The 14,589-nt window shown below is 34.5% G+C and overlaps 1 pseudogene; it reads left to right on the forward strand.

Annotated features, from left to right (window-relative positions):
* The first annotated feature begins 613 nt into the window (after positions 1 to 613).
* LOC141498801 (vesicle-associated membrane protein 2 pseudogene) lies at positions 614 to 6,183 on the forward strand (annotated as a pseudogene).
* The last annotated feature ends 8,406 nt before the right edge of the window (positions 6,184 to 14,589 follow it).

The following is a 14,589-nucleotide window of genomic DNA, read 5'->3' on the forward strand; positions in this document are numbered from 1 at the left end:
AAACTATGAATTGATCTCAAGCCATGAAAGAGAATTTTGAAAAGAATTTTGAAAGTCCAGGGAGAAAGAGATAGAGGAACAATTGGGAAGAGAAATTAGAGTGATCCAAGGAAATCATGGGGGGAAAAAGTCAACAACTTGATAAAGGAGACTTATACAAGAAAAAAGACTGAAGAAAATAGCACCTTAAAACAAAGACTAGGTCAAATGGTAAAGGAGATATAAAAAGTAAAATTACCCAAATAGAAAAATGGCATAGAAATTCACTGAAGAAAAAAAAAACTCCTTAAAAAGTAGAATTTACCAAATGGAAAGATGTATAAAAACTCAGTGAAGAAAATTATTCCTTAAAAATAAGATTTGAGCAAATGAAAGCTAATAACTTTATGAATCAAGAAACAAATAAAATCAAAGCAATAGAATGTAAAAATAGAAGACAATATGAAATATTTCCTTAGGAAAAATAATCTGGAAAATAGATGCATGAGAGAGAATTTAAAAATTATAGTTCTTCTCAAAGTCATGATCAAAGCAAGAAGAACCCAGACACCTTTCAAAAAATCATTGAGGTCACCACTCCCCCTGCTCACCTGAGCATCTGTCTGCCCTCACCATGTCTACTCCTGCCATGCCCTCTGTTACCCCAGCAGGAAAAAGGGACCCTCCTATTGCCTCCCCAAACCTTACTAGCATCAGGAGGTTGCAGCAAACGCAGACCCAGGTGGATGAGATGATAGATATCATGCAGATGAATGTGGACCAGCTCCTAGAGTGATACCAGAAGTTATCAGAACTAGATGATTTTCATAGTAAAATTTATGGGATACAGCCAAGGCAGTTTTGAGGGGAAACTATATCTCTAAATTCTTATATGATTAAAATAGAGAAAGAATAGATAAATGAATTGGGTATACAACTAAAAAATCTAGAAAAAGAACAAATAAAAGATCCCCAATTAAATATCAAATTAGAAATTCTGAAAAGCAAAGAAGAGAATAATAAAATTGAAAGCAAGAAAACCACTGATCTAACAAAACTAAGAATTGGTTTCATGAAAAGTCAATAAAATAGGCAAACTTTGGCTAATATAATTTAAAAAAAGAAAGAAGATAACCAAATTACTAGTATCAAAAATGAAAAGGGAAAACTAACCATCAATGAGGAGGGAATTATAGAGTTACTTTGGAGCTACGTTGCTGAACTGTATGCCAATAAATTGAATAGCCTGAATGAAATGGATGAATATTTACAAAAATACCAATCTCCCAGATTAACAGAAGAGGAAATAAATTACTTAAATAACCCCATCTCAAAAAAAGAAATTGAAGAAACCATCAATAAACTCCCTAAGCAAAAGTCTCTTGATCCAGATGGATTTACAAGGAAAAATTAATTCCTTTTCTACATAAACTATATTTTTTAAAAAAATAGAAGAAGGAGTTCTGTCAAACTCCTTTTATAACACCAACATGGTACTGATACCTAAACCAGGAAGAAACTAAACAGACAAAGAAAATTATAGACCAATATCCCTAATTAATATTGAAGCAAAAATCTTAAATTAAATTTTAGCAATGAGATTACAGCAGGTTATTACTAGGATTATATACCATCATCAGGTAGGATTAATACCAGGTAGACAGGGATGGTTTAATATTAGGAAATCACTCAATATAATTGAATATATCAATAGCAAAACCAATACAAATCATATGATTATCTCAATAGATTCTGAAAAAGCCTTTGATAAAATACAACATCCATTCCTATTAAAATCACTAGAAACCTTAGAGGTAAATGGAGTTTTCCTTAAAATAATGAATAGTATCCACCTAAAACTATCAACAAATATTTTATATAATATATATATACATACATATATATATATATATATATATATATATATATATATATATGTGTGTGTGTGTGTGTGTGTGTGTGTGTGTATAGGGGATAAACGTGGAGCATTTCCAAATCAGGAGTGAAACAAGGATGTCCATTATAACCATTATTATTCAATATAGTATTATAAATGTGAATTTTAGTAATAAGAGAAGAAAAACAAATAGAAGGAAACAGAATTGGCAATGAGGAACCAAACTTTCACTCTTTGGAATGATGGTATATCTAGAGAACCCGAAGTATATCCTCTAAAAACTCCTTGAAACAATTAACAAATTCAGCAAAGCAGAAGGACATAAAATAAACCTACATAAATCATCAGCATTTCTATATGTGAAAAGCAAAGTCCAAGAACAAGATATAGAAAGAGAAATTCTATTTAAAATAACTATAGACAACATTAAATTCTTACAATCTACCTCCCAAGACAAACCCAGACACTGTATGAACACAATTATAAAACACTTCTCACCCAAAGAAAGTCAGATCTAAATAATTGGAAAAATGTAAAATGCTCATGGTTAGGTTGAGGTAATATATTCAAAATGACAATTCTATCCAAATTAAATTACTTAATGAGTGTCATACCAATCAAACTACCAAAAAAATATTTTACCAAAAAAACAGTTCTGGAGCTATTCAACTGGAGCAACAAAAGGGCAAGAATGGCAAGGGAACTGATAGAAAAAAATGTAAAGGAAGGTGGCTTAATTCTACTAGATCTAAAACTATACTATAAAATGGCACCCATCAAAACTGCCTGATACTGGATAAGAAAGGATAATTTATCAGTGGTTTAGGATAGGTTCCAAGAAAAACCACAGTAAATTACTACAGCAATCTACTGTTTTACAAACCCAAAGACATCAGTTTCTGGGATAAGAACTCACTATCTGACAAATATTGTTCGGAAAATTGGAAAATGGTATGGTAAAACCTAGACATAGACCCACATCTCACACCCTGTATGAAAATAAGGTCAAAATGGATATAGGATATAGGCATAAAGAGCAACACCATAGATAAATTAAAAGACCAAGAAAACCTCTATCTATCACATCTATGGAAAGGGGAGAAAATTTATGACCAAACAAGAATTAGAGTACAATATAAAATATAAAATGAATGATTTTGACTATATTATATTAAAAAGATTTTACACTATTAAAATCAATGCTTCCAAAATTAGAAGGAAAGCAGAAAACTGGGAAACAATCTTCACAACTAGGAGTTCTAATAAAGGTTTCTTTTCTAATATATATATACAGAATGGAAGCAAATTTATAAAGTTACAAGTCATTGCCCAATTCATAAGCAGTCAAAGGATATGAATAGACAGTTTTCTATTCATATGAATTCATATTCTACATGTAGTCATATGAAAAAAGTGCTCCAACTCATTGTTGATTAGAGAAATGCAAATTAAAACAATAGTGAGATATCACTTTACACTATCAGACTGGCCAAGAAAAGAAAAGCGGAAAATGATCAATGTTAAAAATATTGTGGGAGGACTGGGACATTGATGCATTGTTGGTGGAGTTGTGAAAGGATCTAACCATTCTGGAGAGCAATGTAGAACAATAAAAATGTTCATTCCCTTTGATCCAGCAATTCCAATTCTAGGCCTATATGCAGAAGAAATCATAAAAAAATGAGAAAAGTCCCACATGTTCCAATATATTCATAAACAGCTCTTTTTGTAGTGACAAAGAATTGGATGTCCATCAATTAGGGAATGGTTAAATGAGTTACTGTACATGAATACTATATAATCTTAATTTTCTATAAGTAACCATAAGTGGTTGGACTCTAGAGATGCACAGAATGTTTTACAGGATCTGATGCTGGGGGCAGGGAGCAGAACCAAGAGAACAATGTACACATTAATAACAACTTTGTGAGATGATCAACCTTGATGGAAGCAGCTTCTCTCAGCATTTCAGAGAGCTAGGATAACTGTTTTTGACAAGCTATTATCAATGTTATCCCCGTTTTGAAGAACAAAAAACACAACAAAACAAAAAACAACCCTTTAGAATCTGATGAACACTTTATAAAAATGATCTCTTTTGTATCTCTTTCCCTTAATCCTAATCTCACACACCAAAAATAACTAATCTGCAAATACATTTATCAAAAATATGTATATACGACTGACTTCCAGCCAAGATGACAGAGAGAAGACAGGCACAGTTCTAAAGTCTCCTGATCTCTTCCCCATCTATCACACGAAACAAACCTCTTAAAAGAAATCCGATCCAGAAAACCCAGAAAGAAAAGCCAGAAGAACAGCTACCTCAGGATTCGTCTCCCGCAGCAGCTTTGGATGAATCCAGGCAGGTGAGTCTGGGCTCCAAGGGAGGATCTGCCCCGATCAGCCAGATTAACAGCTGAATTGGAACCGGGAGTCTGAGGGCCTGAGAGTGGACCTGCTGAATCAGTGGTGGGGCGGGACAAAAGGGGCTTGGGTCCTCAGGGAAGCAGAGGCTCTGGTGTTGGTGCTGTCCCCCTGGAGCTCCAGGCCCAGGCTGGGGCAAGTATTTTGGTGTAGGATAACCGAAGACACCATCCCTGGGCTCCTCAGGTCTGAGAAATGCTGAGGGCACTTCTCCATTGCACAGAGACTTCTCCTCAAACAAAGGCAAATTACTTCTGCCTCAGGCCCAGGTGTGTGAGTAAAAGAACCAGCCCAGCTGTGGAATGACCTCAGGCCAGGGTAAAGCCCACCATTGATTGAAGGCAAAAGAATTCAATGGGTCCAACTCCTGCCTTCGGGCAAAGGGAGAAGGCCTCCCAACCAAGGTCACAGACACTCCAGAGAGGGCAACGAGCACCTCCTACTGGCCATCCAGAGAAACTGTACTCAGTAAAGCCTTTAGTGATCCCAAGCCCAGGTGAACCAGCCCCCCCCCCCAACTCAATGTCTTAGCGTAATGAAGAAGGGTCAGCGGAAAGGTGGATCCATAGAAAAATTCCTGGAAGGGAAAGACCCCAACTCAGAGAGACCTGGAACCTCTGAGGAGAATACAATCTGGTCTCCAGCACAGAAAGACTTCCTTGAAGAAATAAGGAAGGAGCTTAAAAATTTGGGGGAGACAATACCTTAGAAAGTACAATTGGACAAACACAAAAGGATAATAGATCTCTCAGATCATCAATTGGACAATTACAAAATGAGAATAATTCTCTCAGATCCTCAAACGAGCAAATGCAAAAAGAAATTAATTCTCTCAAAACCTCAATTGGTCAAATGGAAAGCTCTTCCAAAAGTAGAATTGACCAATTGGAAAAGGAGTGGCAAAAGGTTAATGAAGAAAATTCCTCCCCCCCAAAAAATAATGGAGTCTACAGAAACTAATGACTCCATGAGACAGCAAAAATCAGTTAAACAAAATCAAAAAATAGAAAAAATAGAAACAAATGTAAAATACCTCATAAACAAAAGCACTGACCTCGAGAATAGATTGAGGAGGGGCAACCTGAAAATTATAGGACTTCCTGAAAACATTGAAGAGGGGGAAAAAAAAGCCTGGACTTAATATTACAGGATCTAATGATGGAAAACTGTCCTGATATCATGGAATCGGAGGGCAAAGTAGTTATTGAAAGAGTACATCGGTCCCCACCAGAAAAAGATCCTAAAATGAAAACACCAAGCAATGTTGTGGCCAAACTCCAGAACTATCAGATAAAAGAGAAAATCCTGGAAGCAGCCACAAGGAAACAATTTAAATATCAAGGAGCCACAGTAAGGATCACGCAGGACCTGGCTGCATCAACTTTAAGGGATCGAAGGGCCTGGAACGAGATATTTCGAAGAGCACAGGAGCTTGGAATGCAGCCAAGAATCTACTTTACTGCAAAGCTGAACCTTCTGTTCCAGGGGAAAAGATGGACATCTAACGAAATGGGAGAATTCCAAAAATTTCTGATGAAAAGACCAGAGCTAAAAAAAATTTGTATATACAATGCTAACCTAACTGTTCATCACTGAGGCGAAGGGATTGAGAAGGGAGGGTAGAAGGATATTTTGTAACTTGAAAATATACTTGACTATATGGATGAAAAAAAAATTTTTTTAAGTAATTTAAAAAAAAAAAAGAAAGAACTAGATGATTGTGCACTGAACTCCAGACTGGGGCTTCCTAGTTCGTGACAAACACTACTAAATTCATGCAAAAATACTGGTGGGGGAAAAAACCCTCAAAAATGATGATCATCCTTGGCATAATATGTGCCATCATCCTCATCCTCATCATTTTTCATTTCAGCACTTAAACCCATAGCAAGGGCCAGGGAGAGGACCCCCTTCCCTACATGCTCCCTCCCTCCCTCTGCTATATCTTCTAATCCTTTCTCCTGTCCCACCTCCAGCTGTTATTTATACATATATAATATTATATACATTTTGTCTGTTTGTAGTTTTATTTCTAGAAGTTTTTTTCTGGTTGTTCTTAACTTCTCTCCTAGCCCCATCTACCTTTTCTTCATTTTTTTTTCTTTTCTTTTGATCCACAGTCCTCTCATCTGTATTTGCTATGTAACTTTCCCCATTCTCCTTTCATCTTCCTTTTTGCCTGAATTTAGCTGTTCATCACTCCCACTCATCTTTTTCCTCCTAGGAACCTGGGGCTCCACCTTATATTTGTGAACTATCCAATCACTATAGACTATGATAAAGATTCCCTAAGCTACTTTCCCCTCCCCAGTATCTCCTGGGAACTTTGAGCATTTCAATTACCATGTCATTTCCATTTGTTTTGCTTTTCAGTCATTCCTGCCTACTGAACCATATTGGATCTCCTCTTACCTACTAAACACACCTATGAATCCTCTAATTTTATTCTTATTTCCATAATATTTACATAAATGAAGGGTTCTTTACTTTTCACACATAGGAGCTTGTGGTCTCCCCCCCATTCCAGTTTTTCCACCATCCATTTACTTCTGTCTGTCATAATCTTTTCTCAATTTCTCTTTCCCACAAATGCTTCCCCAACTCTCAGCCCCACAGCTGGTGTATAAGTGTCTTAAGCTAAATGTTTTGATGATGGATCAATAATTCTATCACTTGTAGTTCTCCACCCCCATATTTGGTAGGTGGGCTCACTGACATTCTCAAATGGGTCCCCCTCACCAGCCCCTCTCACCCCAGCTGTTATGAATTGGGAAACCCTGCTGCATTCTGATTCTTATTAGGAGGGGAGGTCACCAGCCAATAGAAAGTGTCACTGCCATGAGGAGTCTGGTAAGAGAGCCTTAGAAACCTCATAAGTCCTCTATGGACCTTTCCCCTCCTGTGGGGAACAAAACTGATAGCCCACTCTGGGGTTCCAAGGAGGCTTTGCTCACCTCCATGAGATGCCCCCTGAATTCAAGGAAGAGGTAAATAATCACTACCAGAATGTGTTGTTGGAGGAGGAGGAGATATTTTATACTTTTATTTCTCTAAGGGAAGAAGGAAATGGTTTCTGTGAGGTCCTCTAGGCTGAGGGGAGGTGTTGGTTGAAGGCAGATCAAAAAGTCTCTTTAAATGGCACAATGTCAGGGGAATATGGAGGGAAGGATATAGTCCTTTTATTTGCCAATAGATCTGTGTTCCCTCCTGGAAGGTTGTGGAGAAAGAGCTGCCAACTGGGTTTGGGGTGGTGGAAATGTGGGGATGAAGTCTTGTCTAGACTCCCCCCGCCAATTCCTTATCTCTTACTCATGCCTCTTTCAATGCCCCCAATTCCATGAGAAATTCAGATTATGAAAATGGACAATAAATAAATGTGTGATGAGAAACTAAAAAAAAAATTATTGTAAAATACTGAGAAGTGAGACCAAGTAGATGAAATAAAGACTGATAAAACTGAGCTCTCCTCATCAAAACCCTTTAAATACTTTTAAATATTTACTCTAAACAAATTCTGTAGTGGAAGAATTCACAAAAATATGGAGTGAAACAATATTCTTACCCAAGACAACTTGAACAGTCATCAGGAAGTTCTGTTGCATGAGGGAGAAGTCCAGTGCCAGCTAGAACTACAAACCAGGAGCAGCTTTGGGAGTTACTAAATCTCACAGAACTAAAAGTTATCATAGAATATAAAAATATCCAACAACTGGTCAGAAGGAGATTACAGGGGTCTCTTTGTAGCACTGAGGCAGCATTTTTTTTCTTTGACCATACTCAACCAGGCTGTAGTCCTCTGTGTGTCAATCAAAGAACAAAAAGCATCACTAAAACAAGAGAGTATGTGGCCACAGTAAAGCAGGGAGCTTCCTCTCAGTGCCAGAGCAGAAAAGGGGGCTTATCAGAACAGAGTACTACCTGAAGAGTAACAAATACTGTTCTTCTGGGTCAGACCACCTTAGAAGAAATGAAAATTGAATGGTTCCTAGAAATATTTCTGAAAACTGCTGCAGAAACCCTAGACACTGTGCCCACCTCTCTGAACAGAGTCCTATTTTTGTCAAAATGTTAAAAGTCAAATAAGAGAGGGAAAATGAGAAAAGAAGAGAGAAAAATATGATCATAGAAAATTTCTATATTGACAAGGAAGATCAAAACATATAATCAGAAGATAGCAAAGTCAAAAATCCTATGTGTATGGGACTCAGGAATTGAATAAACTCAAAAAGAATTTTGAAAATTAAGTAAAAGAGGTAGAAGAAAAATTGGGAAGAGAAAACCCAAAAATTTGACAAAAGAATATAAAAAAACTGAAGAAAATAAGAGCCTAAAAAGCATTACATCAAATGATAAAGGAAGTTTAAAAAAAAGGCAATGAGGAAAAGAATGCCTTGAAAAACAGAATTGGGCAAATGGAAAAAGCACAAAAATGCACTGAAGAAAAGAGATTAAGTAGAATTGGTCAATCAGAAGCTGACTTGAAGAGAAATCAAAAAGCAATCAAACAAAACAAAAGAAGAAAAAATGACAATGAGAAATATCTCATTGAAAAAAAAATGAAATAGAAATAGATCCAAGAGAGATAATTTCAAAATCATTAACTATCTGAAAGCCATCTTCTAAACAAAAAAATTAAATATCATCTTTCAAGAAATTATCAAGAAAAACTATGATATTCTAGAACAAGAGAGTAAAATTTAAATTGAATGAATCCACCAATCATCTCCTTAAAGACATCCCCAAATGAAAGTGCCCAGGTAGGTTATTGTCAAATTCCAGAGCTCCAAGGTCCAGGAAAAAATATTTCAGGTTACCAGAAAGAAACTATTCAAGTTTCATGGAGCTATAATCAAGATAACACAAGATTAACAGTTTTTACACTAAAGGATCAAAAGGTTTGGAATATGATGTTCCAGAAGGCAAAAAAGCTTAAATTATAACCAATAATCAACTGCCCAGAACAATAGCCATTCAATGAAATAAGTGACTTAAAAACTTTCCTGATGAAAAGACCAGAATTGATCAGAAAATTTGATATTCAAATACAAGACTCATAAAAATGTAAACAAGAAAAAGAAATCATGAGGGACTTAATAAGATTAAAGTATTTCTTCCATGGAAATCTGATACTGGTAACTCATAAGAACTTTTTCATTTTTAGACCATTTAGAAGGAGTATGGAAAGACAGAAGGCACAGGAATAAGATGAATATGAAAGGATGATATTTTAAAGTTAAATTAAGGAATGAGCAAGAAATATACTGGGAGAAAGAGAAAGGAAGAGGTAGAATGAGTGGAGTAAATTATCTCACATAAAAGGGACAAGAATAAGCTTTTACAGTATAATAGAAGAAGGGGGAGTTGAGGGGAAGTGAGTTAACTTTCTTTTATGAGAATTGTTTCAGAGAGACTACCATACATACTCACTTGGGTATAGAAATCTAACTTAACCTACAGGAAAGTAGGAGGGAAAGAGGATAAGAGAATCGAGGGAGGATCATAAAAGGGATGGCAGACTGGGAGAGGGACTAATCACAAGCAAAACACTTTTGAGGAGTGACAGGGTGAAAGGACAAAGAATAGAATAAACAGGTAGAGAATAGAATGGAGGGAAACAAAGTTAGCTATAGTGACTGTGAAAAAAAAAAGTTGTGAAACAAGTTTCTCTGAGGAAGGCCTCATTTCTCCAACAACTATAGAACTGAGAAAAATTTATAAAAAATAAGAACCATTTCCCAATAGATAAATGACTAACAGACACGAAATGTTTTCAGATGAAGTTATCAAAGCTCTTTAGTAATATGAAAAAATGATCTAACTCACTATTAAAACAGTTCTGAGGTATGACCTTATAGCTTTTAAATAGTCTAAAAGGGGAAAATGACAAATATTGAAAGAAATATGGGGCAAATGAGACATTAATTCAATGTTGGTGGAGTTGTGAACTGATTCAACCATTCCATAGAACAATTTAAAACTATGCTCAAATGGCTATAAGATTATGCATATCTTTTGATCTATCAACACTCCCACAAGGTCTTTATCCTCAAAGAAATACATAATAAAATGGAAAAGAACCTGCATGCATAAACATAATTTAGCAGCTACTTTTGGTGCAGGGGATGGAACAGGGGGCAAGAATTGGAAACCAGTTGGGGAATGACTGAACACATTGTGGTATGTATTTTTGTTGGAATGAAATGATGAGTAAGATGTTCTCAGAAAAACAAGGAAAAACATACATGAACTGATGCAAAGTAAAATGCAAAGGAATGTTAACATTGTACGTTGTTCAATTCTGAATGATTTGGCTAGTCTCAGCAATACAATGATCCAAGACAATTCTGAAGGATTTATGATGAAAAATTATATTCATTACCAGAGAAAGAACTAATGGTGTCTGAATAAAGACTGAAGAACACTTTTTTTAAAACTTTATTTTTGTGGGGGTGGGAGGTTATTTGTTTATATTTTCTTTCACAATATGACTTTTATTGAAATGTTTTGTTTGGAACACAAAGTATTAAAAAATAAATGTTAAATTGCTTTTTATACCTATCTGGGGAAAATATAATACTTAATAAATAAATACCTTTTCCTCAGTTTTTTGTGTGCCTCTTTTACCAGGCTATTAAGCCTCTATTCATATCTTTTTTTTTGTTTCATTCTCATTTGTTTTTAAATTTTTCCCTCTATAACTCATCTTTTGCTTTAATTTTTTCAGAAGTATTTCTTGTACTTGGGACCAATTAACATTGATCTTTGAGGCTTTGGTCATAGCTGTTTTAAAATTATTGTCTTTTTTTCTGAATTTTTGTCTAGATCTTCCCTGCTACTTTGGAAGACATTTATGGTAAAGTTGTTTGCTCATTTGTTTTGGCATGTTTATTTTTCTATCCTATTTCTTTCTTTTGAACTTTATGTAAAAAATGGGATTTGCTTATCTATAGGTGTGGAGGCATTGTCTCAAACTTCAGTTTTTTGGAAAAATGATGTTTTCAGAGATAGTTCTGGGGATCTGCAAATTTTCAGCACTTTTATTTTAGGTTTTTGCAAGGCAAATGGACTTAAGTGGCTTGCCCAAGGCCACACAGCTAGCTAATTATTAAGTGTCTGAGACAGAAAAAACTCCTGACTCCAGGGCTGGTGCTTTATCCACTGCACCACCTAGCAGCCCCTAAATTTTCAGCACTTTCAAGGTGGTATGATATAGCAAAAATGTGTACACTGCTCTTCTTGTCTGGGCTCTGTTCTTAAACAATGAAGTTCTAAATAATGAAGTAGAAATGTTCTCCTATAGTCATAGGCACTAACACTTCTCTTGGGGTCCTGAATCTTTGACCAGAATCTCTTTTCCTTTGTGACAGAAGAGAGAGACAGGTCTCTTCATCCAAGTACCTGATTCTGAACTGTGTATGAGCAACATTTAACTTTCTTCTTGTCTTTCAGGTATGAGAAAAAATCCCTCGACATGTCATGTTCAAAATATTATCTTCTCAAGCACAGACCTTTTGTGTTAATTTGAGCTGGAGCATATTTTTTTTTTAGGTTTTTGCAAGGCAACAGTTTAAGTGACTTGCCCAAGGCCACACAGCTAGGTAATTATTAAGTGTCTGAAGCCAGATTTGAACTCAGGTCCTCCTGACTCCAGGGCCTGTGCTTTATCTCCTGTATCACCTAGCCACCCCTGGAGCATATACTTTTCTATAATGAATTTGTAGTGATTGGGAGTTAAAAACACCTCTAGATGTTCTAAAAAATTTAATTTAACTTAAAAATATTTATTAGGAATTCATTGTTTAGAGAAAATTATGCAAAAGAAAAATAGAACCTTTAGATAAGATATTATCATTGATTTCATGACATCTTGTATTATATATGCAAAAGAAAAAATGATACTTTATGATTTCAACTTCAACTCCGCAAAACACAATTTATTCATGTCATCTCATATAATATTAATCTATGTCTTTATGTAAATCCAGAAAAATATCTATGTATCTCTTCTTACTCTAGATCTTGAATTTAAATAATAGTATATGTGAATTAGTATAAATTGTCATTATTTTTATGGCTATGCTTAGATCAATAGAATTCTCTTTTTCTTTCTACTTGGTGCATTTCACTATCTGTAATACCAAAAGTCCTAGGGCAGGTTTAAATTTTAATAGTATAATAATAAAATACAAAATAATGCTATTAAGCATATTCATGCATTGTATTAATTTAATATATAGATAAATAGATGTAGTTTTCTATTCAATCTCAAGAGAAACTTCTTATAATTTTGTCATAAGATTTAAACTAAAAGTTTCAACATAATAATAGGTATTTTATTGTAATAGACTATAAGTTGAAGAAAAATGAGATGAAATAACATTTGTAAAACACATTGCAATACTTAAAACTATATAAAAGCTATAAAATAATAATAGTTATTATTGTGATTGTTTAAACATATGACCTTCATACTGATATCTTTTTATTTAATTATGTTCTCTTTGAAAGATCCATGTTACAGTTTGCAAATAATATCATTTGCCAACATTAACAAAAAAAAAAATACAAAAGAAAACATGATAAATGCCACAGAGATTTGCAAGTAGGGTTAGGTAAAGCCAAGGTTATAAGGTCAAATAGAATATTACACAGAATCCATTCTTTCTGAAGTAGAAATTGAGCTCTGTTTTGATGACCAATATTCAAACTAATTCTCTAACTTTCATCCATTTCAATTCGGCAAACTTTTATTAAGCATTTTGAAAGGCAAGCCACATAAGTCAACTCAAAAGATTATTTTTGTTTTCTTTCTTCTTAAATAATTTGGATAAAATCAGGACTAGTTTGACATGCTGTATTTCTATCATAAATTCACAGGAAGATTTTGTCAACTCATTTGTCAGTATCTCCACAGCTCTGCTAAGAGGACACAAGAGGATTTTCTAAATGGAAGTATTGTAACATATTTAAGAGATTAATCTTACAGAATAAAATGTTGTGACAAGGTACTGATATCCCACCAGCAAAACTCCAGAGACATTTCCTTTCAGACTGGTAGACCATTATCCTGTCTCGATGTTCTAGTTCTAATCACATTTTTTTTTTATGTCAAATAATCAGAAGATAAATATGACAAAAGAATAAATGCTCTGGCTAGCAAACAAGAGCATCAAATTTAGGAACCAAGGTCAGTATAGAAATATCTTCTATTTCTTGCTTCTTTTAGTAGAAATAGTAGTGGTGGTGGTGGTAGTTGAATTGGTAGTGGTAACAATATAACTAGTCTTCTAATGATGCCCTTTGTCTTAACATCACAAAATTGTCCTTTCAAATTTAAAATTATGATACATTTAAAAAATAGTATAAAGATTGAATGTTTTAACTATCTGATCACATACACACACACACATACACATATGCACAGACACACACAGATGTACACATATAATATTCTGTTACAGTAATACCAGACTTTTCTGTTATGATGGAGATATGTTTCATCATCTAGTCTCCAAGCAAATTGTTTTGGTAACTAAGGGTTCATCCTCCTTTCAATAATCTTGTCATTTATATTATTCTGTTATTCATTTTTTCCTCATGGTTATGTTTATTTTGTTCTCTTTTGGTTCTTACAAAAATTCCCATATGTTTTGGAAATATTCATATTTTTTCTTACTGAATAATAATATTCCATTACATTAATATATGATAGTTCTTTTTTGTTTCTTCAAGTCTAAGACCATTAATTTGCTTCCATCTCTTCACTATTAGTTAGAATGATTCAAGGAATATTTTGGAAAATATTAGAATATTTTTCTATTACCTCCTAGAGGTATATGGCTATACTAAATCCAAGGCACTGACAATTTAGTCATTTTGTTTGAATAATACCAAATTGAAACAAAGTAGAAACATAAAATATAAGGTAGTTTTCAAATTAAATAAATTATTGAATAGATTTTGACTGGTAGATTCACATGCATATTCTTAAAGCATCTATCCATATTTCCATCTACAGTTTTCCTTCCCTTTCCTCCCTTCCTTTTTTAAAATTTTTCTCTTTTTTTTTAGGTTTTTGCAAGGCAAATGGGGTTAAGTGGCTTGCCCAAGGCCACACAGCTAGGTAATTGTCAATTGTCTGAGATCACATTTGAACCCAGGTACTCCTGACTCCAGGGCCGGTGCTCTATCCACTGAGCCACCTAGCTGCACCAATTTTCTCTTTCTTAGTTATTTCCTTTGTATCTGTTCATGATCCTTTTTAAATTGAGCACTTAATCACTTTC

Source organism: Macrotis lagotis, chromosome X (genome assembly GCF_037893015.1).
Source record: "Macrotis lagotis isolate mMagLag1 chromosome X, bilby.v1.9.chrom.fasta, whole genome shotgun sequence".
In the NCBI taxonomy this organism is placed as follows: domain Eukaryota; kingdom Metazoa; phylum Chordata; class Mammalia; order Peramelemorphia; family Peramelidae; genus Macrotis; species Macrotis lagotis.